The sequence below is a fragment of the Malania oleifera genome, chromosome 12 (assembly GCF_029873635.1).
Source record: "Malania oleifera isolate guangnan ecotype guangnan chromosome 12, ASM2987363v1, whole genome shotgun sequence".
In the NCBI taxonomy this organism is placed as follows: Eukaryota; Viridiplantae; Streptophyta; class Magnoliopsida; order Santalales; family Ximeniaceae; genus Malania; species Malania oleifera.
This window is the reverse complement of record NC_080428.1, coordinates 66,126,510-66,137,437: the sequence shown is the minus strand read 5'-3', so window position 1 is coordinate 66,137,437 and position 10,928 is coordinate 66,126,510.

The following is a 10,928-nucleotide window of genomic DNA, read 5'->3' as shown; positions in this document are numbered from 1 at the left end:
TATTGTATGAATGATGTGCATGATTTAAATTCCACGTATTTTATTTATCAGCACATTTGGAACCGTGTAGAAGGACCCTAGGTTATCAAAACATATTGACTTCTAACTTAACCTAGGAGAAAAATTAAAATTTCCAATTCACCCCCCCCGGCCTCTTGGGAATACACCATTCCCAACAATTGGTATCAGAGTCTCGTAGCATTGACTTAAACATTTTTGCTAAAAGATCGAGATGGCTCACATTGGTGTATCCCCATTCGGTGAGGGAGAGTCACTTTCCAGTCCTCCATTATTTTGTGGTGTCGATTACACCACCTGGAAAATTAGAATGACCATATTTTTGAAATCTATGGACTGGAGGGTCTGGCTTGTGACTGCTAAAGGAAGATGTGCACAAATAAATGAAAATGATTTTAATATGATTAATTCTAATGCCCTGGATGTATTGTACTGTGCTTTAGAGACTAGTATTTTTGTTGAGATTGTGGCATGTAGTAGTGCACAGGATATCTGGGATGAACTCAAAAGGAAATATGGAGAGTCCCAGGAGAATGAGACCACCACTCAGGAAGTGGTAAATAATAGGGCAATTGCATTAACAGCCGATAAGGTATATGTTCCTATCTTAGCCTTCGTAGATAATTCTATTGCTGAATGCTATGATGTATCTAATGCTGAATCATCTATTGAATATTGTGATAGTTATGTTATTGATGCACTTGATGATTCTTATGTTGAATACTAGAATATATCATGCAATGAATCATCCGATTGCCCTAGTGATAATTATGCTATTAGCTCATGTAATAATCCATGTGATGCATATTGTGATGACTCTTGTGCCAAATCCTGTGATATATTGTATGATAAATCATCTATTGGTTTTGATGATAATAATGCTTGCATTGATTCATTTGAATGTTATAGTGATAAACTTTGTGATGAATCATGTATTGAATCTTACAATGAAAGCATGCCCTCACATATAGCACTAGAAAATGAATCATTTAAAATGCGTAAGATTCTAGTTGGGATGTCTAAAAAGAAAACCTTTTTGAAAAATGAGAGTAATAGGTTGGCAAAGCAATTAGAAAAGTTAAAAGAGTATCATGCCATCATTGAAAAGAAAAAGGTTAAGAAGATCTTGAAAATCATATGCTTAAAGAAAGAAATACATGATTATTCTAAAGTTGCTTCCAAAGTAAAATATGGAAAGAATAATCATAATAAACCCTTAAGATTCAAAAGAAATAAATTTTTCAAAAAGGGTTCATATTATAAATCCCATAATCATGCTTCTTCGTGCAAACATAAAGTCAGAAAGCATACTCTATCACGCACATACATGACTTGCTTACACTACAAAAGAAAGGGGCACACTAAACTAAATTGTTCATCTGGAGAAGCCCGTGGCTTGGATAAGAAAATGATATGGCTTATCATGAAAGCAAACCCTATAGGTCATAAGGAAAATTGGATTTAAATTAATATTACTTAATTAAATGTTTCCTTAGTTCCTAGGCTTAGGTTAAGGGGGTTGTGATGACTGTAGGTTTGGGAAGGTGTTGTTGCTTATAATGAAAATCTTAGTATACCTATCTTGTTATACTAAGAATATTTATCCACTCCCATATGGACATGGCATGTATGCCTGGTATTTAATTCAAAATGCTTAACCCAAAAAATCACGAGTTTAAGCATACTTTTGTCCATTGCATAGAATTGAGCTTTAGGGACCTCGCTTTTTACCCTAATCTCATTAGTCAAGACCTGGTCATCACTCTAGGTATAAGCAATGTTCATTGAAATTCCATATTTATTGTGTGCTTATTAAAAGTCATCATTCTCAATCAAGATTAGAGGCAACCATTAAGGGATTCACCCTGTCATGAAGAGTTAAATCATGACATACAGTCATCTAGGTAAATTTTCTCAGATATTATAAGTATAAGTAGATTTTTCAGAAATAGTAGTAGTATTATGAAAAGTAAATTTATATAGTCTAATATATGTTATTTATACCAGCATTTACAATTTCAGTTATCCATGATATTATTTTTAAATCAGATTATTTATATAGAAATATGACTCAGTAGCCACACACTAGTAATAGTATGTTTCATCTTACTGAGCGTTGGCTCATCCCAATGTTGAATTGTTTTTCAGGTGAACCAGTTAGGCGAGCGGAGCAAGCTCGCAGGTAGTGGGGATGTGACAACCCGAATAAAAATGGAATTTAAATGATAAAGAGGAAGGGGAATGAAAACAATAACAGAAGGAGGAAGCCAACTTCATCGACAAAGACTGAATTTCATTGACGAGGACTGAATTTCGTCGACGAATGACGTGGCTCGTCAACGAATCTATTTCTATAAATAGAAAAATTCAAATTTTTAACTTCATTGTTAAGAAAACTTTTCCCTCTCTCTCTCTCCCCTTCGGCCCTCTCTCTCTCTCATCGATTTTGGGTCAGATTCACGCCGGATCGACAATCAAAAGTCGCCACGACACTCCTAGGGAAGTTTTCTCCAAATCTGCCGGAGCGGATCATTGGTTAAAGCAAGTTGGAAATCATCCCTAAGTTGAGGTAAAGCTTTTTAAGCCAAATTTGAATTTACGGTAGTTGTAGGAAATGTGTACACATAGAAATACTAAAGTTTAGTACTGTGAGTTTTCAATTTCAGAATATTGATTAGGAAATCCTACGGGTGTGAGACCAGAGTTTTTAAGGGCTTTCTCAATAGCCACGTAAGGGAATAAACTAAAACAATTATTTTCCATGCAAATTATTATTAATTATAAGTAAATCTATTTTCATAGAAAGCATATGTTATATTTGTTTATTACGAATGAAATGTACGATTGGGAAAATACTATTATGATGATTAAAATGTATATGTATGTATGAGATGCCAAAATATCACGATTTTAGAATATGAAGTATGACTTTTAACAGCACATGTGTGGCATGAATATTATTTTACGTGAAATGTATTATGATATGAAAGATTTTATAAGCAAACCATGTTTTCAGGTATTATGAAAAGATGTGTTATATTACGATGATTTCAACGAATATATATGATAATTGATTTATTTTCAGAATGTATATACCTTAAATGATTTCGGTGCGAGACCGTATTTATGAAAATGATCGGCACAAGGCCACTATTATATCATGTATTATATGTTATCAGAACCCGGATGTTAGTTTAGTTCAGTTTCGGGAGCTCGGTACCGTAGCTATATGTAGATCAGATATCTATGTTTAGATTAGTGCTAATCATCCCACGAGGGAATGGGAGATGAATAGTCGATGTGGCTTTCAGTAGAGTGTGGACGTCCACCTGACAGTCCAGACCAAGGTGTGGCGGGCTCATTGTACTTACAGACATATTTGACTCGGCAATGGTCGTCCAGCCTTTGTCAGGTCCCTCCTTCGGGCTGCACAACCCATCATAGGGGGTAATACATGACATTAGTTAGCTATTCATCCTGGGTATGTTTTCAGTATTATCAGTTATAATAGATGTTTTATGTACGTTATGATTTATTAATGAATATGAAAGTACATGAGAATTTAGTATGTTATGATGAAAGTTTACTAATATAAGAAATGTACGGTATATGTATAATTGTATTAAATGTTCATATTGTCACACAACTGTATTTAGTTTATTTGCCCTTATTGAGAAGTGTATCACCCCCAAACTAAATATATTTTTCAATAGACCCTGAGTGACCGGCGGGTCGTAGCCGCCATGGAGTCAGTGGTATTACCCCGATAGGAGGGTGAGATTTTGTACTAAGGTCAGAATTATTTTGTATTTGATCCTAAAGTTATTTTGATGCTTATGAGAATATATATAAAATATAGCTTTATGATGTTGTAGTAAACTCTGGTATTATGCTTTATGGATGAATGTTTGAGATTTTATACTTGTTGCTGCTTAGGTTTCCGCTGTAATTGACAGGTGTCCCCGTTACCCACGGGTTCGAGTTGACCATTTTATTTATTATGCTACATTTCATATTAAGGAAATTTGAGGTCATTACAAGTGGGGTTGTTGTACTACCCTTTTGAGAGTGAGTATTATTTTTGGGTGGCATGTTTTTTTGTAAACCCTTAGTATCAGTAAGGGTAACTGTTGGCCTTACAAGGCTTAAAATCTTATTATCTTGTTTCGATGCTAACAAACAAGTGAAATTTAATGTATTTGTGTGAGTAATGATATTTCAGGGTTCATATATGTGAAAGTAAGGTCAGAGTACCCACAAGGATCAAATATGATGGAAGCAAGGTCAAAGTGCTCACAAAGATCAAATGAAGCTCAAATGAGCCAAGACATGAATTACTTGTTGAAGAACATGAAGACATGAATATGTTGTTGAAATCCAAGGCATATTAAAGTCAAAAGATCCAAATAATGGCAAAGTAAGAAAGCTTAAAGAATATAGAAGCTTGAAGAAAAGATGGATTCAATCCAAGGACAAAGCATGAAGACTCAAGAACTTAGAATGTTAATATTTTAGAAGTCTCATGTAAGTGCTTTAATGTTTAAAATATCATTTGAAATATTTTGAAGCTCTTAGATTAATTTCCTAGACCTAGATACTTTTTAAAATACCTAAATAATATTTTTATAAGGTCAAAAATTATTTTAAAAATGTTAGAATCATTTTTGGAATAAAGAGCACTAAAAAGAGTTTTTCTCAAATGCTGTCAGTTTTTATACAGCTGCATTGAGGTAAATTTTTCTATATCAAAAACTCAATATTTTAAAGAGTGGTAAACATTAAAGTTGTAGTATTTTCTCTTATCTTTCTTTTGACACCAAGAACACCTAATTTGGAGTTATACAAAAAAAGTTATGGCTAAAACACGGAAACAGGGTCACTGTTGTCAAACATTTAAAAACTGTTCAACGGGCAAATTTTTAAAATTCTAATGTTTTAAATTATAGCCGTTTGAACCTTAAATATTCTAATAAATAGGGAAATTCTTTAAGGAAACTTTTTTAAGTTTGAAAGCCTATAAATACATGATTTTGCAAAACAAAAATAAATTGCAAAGAATTGAAAAATCTGTTTTGAGAAGCTAAAAGTACTTTTGTTCTTCCTAAGTTCTCTTGCTCACTCATTGAAAAATTCTTTTGCTGAGAATTCTGAAGTGCTGATCCTTCTTCCTTTGAATTCCTACTGCTAATCCTCTTCTAAGAAGGATATTGGTGAATTCTACACTTGAGCTTCATTCTATTTCCTATTGATATTTTACATTGAAGTATATAGTACTGAAATTGTACTAACTTGCTCTTTGAGAGAGTATACTTGTACGCAAATTTTATCTTGTGTTTCTTGTAGTTCATTGACATTCCAAGGTGTTTGGATCGTTGGCTAAGCAAGGGGATATTGTTTAGAAAGGCGGACTCTAGCTTATGTAAGGAGTGACCGAATGAGGGAATATCGTTTGGAGAAGGCAGACTCTAGCCTTAACCAAGGAATGTTGTAATCGGTTCTGTTCCCCCCGTCAACAGAACAGGTTTAGTGAATTCTTTGGTGGTTTGCCAAAGGTGAGGACGTAGGCTGAGTATAAGCCGAACCTCGTAAAAATCTCCGTCTCACTCTCTCTTTCCCTATTCTTTATTTTCAGTTCATATACAACTGCGTGGATGATTTAAATATCTAAATTATACATACTATGCATATTTGGAAATCAAGTAAACTTAAAATCCAATTTTGATTTGGGTTGCGGAAACCGAAAGGGAGTACGTTGGTTACACCATATCTTGCGGAAACCATACGGGAGTACGTTACTTGGTTAACACCCCAAAGATAAATTTACCAAGAGTTTATTTGAATTCTAAATATTTGGAAAGAGTGATTGGATTTATTTATATAGGGCTTTACTTCAGTAAGCATAAATTATAATTCATAATCACAAGGCTTATATAAACAAACAAACTATCTCAAGATCTTATATTACTAAAGTGCTGAATACTTTATAACTTGGTTTGGTTGTTTGTTGTTTAACTTGTACTTGGCAAATAAATTGATTGTTTGGTTTGAAGATTGTGTTTAATTGATTGGATAAAAGAACTAAGTTCTTGATTGATTAAGGAATTAAAAAAACAAGTCAAGAATTGGTTAAAAGAAATAAAAGAAGTTTAAGGTATTTTAAAAGGAATCAAAAGAAATTTTTAGAATCCAATTCACCCCCCCTCTTGGGAAGCAATTCCTAATTTCAGTAACTTTGAGAGAACAGTGTTGATTGTATATTGTGGGTTGATGTGACACTCTGGTATTGTATTATGTGTAAATTTATTTTATATGATTGGTCTTTCGCTGTTTAGGTAAATGATTGAATTTAAAAACTAGGCAAAAACATCTTATTTTATTAGTAGGTCATTTCATATTAGATCCATCACATGTTATCAGTTATGATAAGTTGGGAATTGGGGATACTTTAGCGTATGAGGAGATACCTGTTCAGGTTCTGGACGATAAAGTTCAGAAGCTTTGTACTAAGGAAATACTGTTAGTGAAGGTATTGTGGCGGAACCATGAGGTTGAGGAAGTTTCTTGGGAACCGGAAACGGAAATACGCTAGAAGTATCCATAGTTGTTTTGAGTACTTGTACGTCATCCTACTTTGGGTTGGGATAGGTGGTTGGTTGTCGAGAGTGTGTATGTTGTGAACTCTTGAGATAGTTTATGTTGTAACCATGGTATTCCTCCGCCATAAGTGAGGGTATGTATATATGTGTTATGATGGGGCTGTGTTGTAGTAGTCGCCAGTTTTGCTCTAGAGTTGAGTATATGTGAGTGTTTAATTGTATGTATGAGTTCGTGAATGAGAGATTGCAAATTTTGAGGACGAAATTTTTGTTAGGAGGGGAGGTTGTAAGAACCCGAACCGTGATAAGTGGGTTTAATTAAATAAGAGAAGGGTAAAATTGAAATTTGAGCAGGCTTCGTCGATGAAGGCTTTGTTCTACTTGTCGACGAAGTTTAGAGGCTCGTCGACAAGGAGAAGCCGAGAGATTTCGGGAAATCGGGAATCTCAGAATCGTCGATGAGGTCACTATTTTATCGACAAGCTGTCTATATGACCTCGTCAACGAGGACACCATTTCGTCAACGAGGATGGCCGAGCCAAAGGGCTATAAATATCCTTTATCTTTGCTTCCAAGCTAAGAAAACTAAATTCTCTCTCCCTCTCTCTCTAGAACTCATCCTACACTCTCTCTCTCTCTAGATTTCTTCGTCGTTTGTCGCTAGAATCGTAGATCCGATGTTACCACGAGGATCACGGAAGGATTCTCTACAAAACCTACAGATTAGAATCCCATTTCAGAGATTTTAGGGTTTCAACTTAAAATTGAGGTAAGGCTCGATTTTCTTTTCTGATCCGGTAGTTTGATAAAGGACGAAGTTGTGAGTATGTTATGTACTGTGTTTTATAGATTTTGAGAACTTGATTCGCTGTTTAGGAGCCGTAGAGTTCGGGATTGGTCTTTTGGGGGAAAGGTAAGGGAATACAGTTTATTTTGGTTATTTTTGAAATCGGACTGGTTCATGGTCCTGTGTGCATTTTGGTTACTCATTTGGGGGAATCTGACGGGTAAAATTATGGGTTTTTCATGTTACAGTTTTGGGAAAAAGGGGGTCTTGGGTTGCATCCCTGGTTTTGTTGAAAATCATTGGTATATTATGATTTATATTGTGTATTGGGGATGGTTGTGCCTTGACTTTGTTTTAAACTGTATGTGATTGGAAAACATGATTTTCGGATTACCAAATGGGTGTGGTATGTTTGGTTATATGAGCATGCATGAATGTGTTATGTTGAAATGGAACAAGAACTGGGTTCCAGATTGTTCCAGGTACTGAAAAAGTGTTCGGCTCTATATCCGAGTGCGTGTTTATCGCCAGCCATGTAGGCAAGAGTGTCTGGCTCTATATCCGAGAGCGTGAGCCTATTCCGGTTGATCACCAAAAGGTGTGGATCCACCAGTTAGCACTGGTATGATGCCATAGGAGTCTGGGACTAACCATGTGCCGATGGTGCCGTGTTTCGCGGGTTGGCTACGGGCCAATGCCGTATGTTGCGAACCGGCTACGGGCCGAGGGGTGTGACGACACTGTGTAGATTATGGGCATGCATATGCGTGTGTGTGCGTGTATGCACTATACTGGAACTGTATTGTGAGAATACTAAAATTGCATTAACTATGTTTATTTACTGTCATGATAACACTCGAATGCCACACGCTAATATAACCTGTGTTTGCCTTACTGAGATGTGTCTCACCCCTACTGTACGTACATTTTTATAGGTCCTTCGAGTAACTGAAACTAGCGTCCTGGTGTTGGAAGTGTAGTGGCCGGGGTACTGCAGGTAGCGTTTGGGTAAGTGCTAGGACTTCTGTTTAGTAGGTTGCCGTTTTAGGGTATGTTTGGCACCTGAATGTACGTTTTGTATGTATGGAGCCTAGACTCCATTTTGTATAGACTCTGGTATGATACTGTGCATGTATAGAAAGATTTTTTTTCCGCTGTGTATATAATTATGTATGGATGCGTATAGGGTGTCTGGTAACCCCACGATGTCGGACCCTCATTCATTATGTTGTGTCATGGATGTTTTATATGATATAGGAGCAGGTTAGGTTACTAAATTACCCCTAGGTCCCATTTCCGGGTTCGGGGCGTAACATAAAATTAATTGCAGAAAATAAAATACACATACAAAACATTAATTGTAATTTTTTCCATTTTTAGTATTAATTTCATAATAATAATCATATCTAAATACAAAAAAAAATATTTTAAGAAATTTAAAATAAAACAAGTATGCATTTTGTGCTATATTAAAATTAAAATTTTAATCAACTTTAACCTAATGTTTTGGATCTTGAAAAATGACAAGAAAAAGAAAATAAAAAGGAAAAGAAAAGGAAAGGAAAAACAAAGAAATCTAAAATCTCAATATCGTTAGCTTGTTGATGAAAATAAAAGGGAAAACCAAAAGAATTCTTCGAAATGTAATTTTTATTTGATATTTAGGAAAAAAATAAATTGAAATGATAATATTTACTAACGTTATTTACATCAATTATGAGTATTTTTTACAAAATTCATTACTTAATTAAATCCTCGTCACATACTAATAACAAAATATATATATATATTTACTATTATAGGTTTATTATATAAACCTAATTACAAAAAAAAAAAATGCATATACACAACAGTAATTTTAAATTTTCACATTTTTAACATTACTTTCATAATAGTGATTATTATTAGTATAATTAATATTTTTTATTACTGTTATTACTATTTTGATTATTTTTACAATAATTGTTGTCCTTAAAATCCTTACTATTGTTCTTTCTGTTATTATGGTAAACATTTATTTTAATTATTTTTATTTTTATTTATATTTTTATTTTTTTATAATAATACTATCTATATTTTTATTTTTTTATAATAATACTATCTTTAAAATAATAATCATTGCTTTAACTTTTTATTATTAATATTTTAGTATTATTTTTATAATTATAAATATTATTGTTATTGCAATTATTATTATTTTTATTATAATAGTAATAATTAGTACTACCAGTATTTGTTGTTATTTTTAGAATATTTTTGTTACAAAATAATTTTGATTTTGCCCACATAGGTTGGAATTATGATTGTGCATTTATAAAAATCATATTCCAATCATAATACAATTTTTTTTTTAAATTTTGCAAACCAAACATAGGAATATGGAGTTTTTTCCCATTTTATTATTAAAAATATATAAAATATTAAAAAATACTTTGATTGGGAAAAAATTTCCCAAAGTAATGCTCACGTAATCTCGCAGCTTGATGCTGTGAGATTTAAAGTGATGGACCGCTGGAAAGACGACGTGTGGCAAGGAGATAACCAAATCTCGTAGCTTTGAGCTGCAAGATTTAAAGAAAATAGCCAATGGGAAGTTAACACGTGGCGCATAAGAGGAGAAAATCTCGCAGCATGGAGCTGCGAGATTTAAACAGAGAAGCCTCCCACTGATTGAGTTGCAGGGAACTTAACTGGATGCTTCCGGCAAGGATGGTGAGCGACGACGGCGGCAAGGGGTGTTGGCGACGGTGGCGGTGAGGACTAGTTCTGCTTCAAGAGGTGTTGGCGGGAGGCTGGGCGAGTGGAGCAGAGAGCGGCAGCGGCGGCGGCTACTGTTGCTGCGAGTTGCCAAGAGGTGTGGGTCGTCATCGGAGTTGTAGAGGCTTGAACTGACGGCGAGGCTCGGCTCCTTTAAATCTCGCAGCTTGGTGCTGCGAGATTTTCTCCCCTCCGCCACATGTCACCTTCTCATTGCAGCAGCCGACGAGGTTGAGGCCGGGCTTGGCGATGAGGTGGCCGAAGAGGGTGAGGTTGAAGTTGCCGGGGACGGAGAAGACGTCGTTGACGCCGATTTCGACGAGGTGGAGGCCGAGGGTGGCATCAGAGGACGCAACGACGGAGGGCGCTACGGAGCTGTGCATTGCAGTGGCGGAGCCGTTCGGTGGGCTGCCTACGTCGCCATTTGTGGGATTGCAGGCGTCCAGCGCGCAGATCTTCGAGTCCATGGCCGACAAGGAATTTTTTCCACGCGTCACCCTAAATCTCGCAGCTCCGAGCTGCGAGATTTGCTCCCTGCCACGTGTCAGCTTTCCAGTGGCTACTTTCTTTAAATCTCGCAGCTTGGAGCTGCGAGATTTGGTTTTCTCCTTGCCACGCGTCATCTTCTTAGTGGCCATCAATTTAAATCTCGCAGCATCAAGCTGCGAGATTACGTAAGCATTAATTTGGGAATTTTTTTCCCATTCAGAGTATTATTTAATATTTTATTTATCGTTAATAATAAAATGGAAAAAAAACTCTAGGAATAT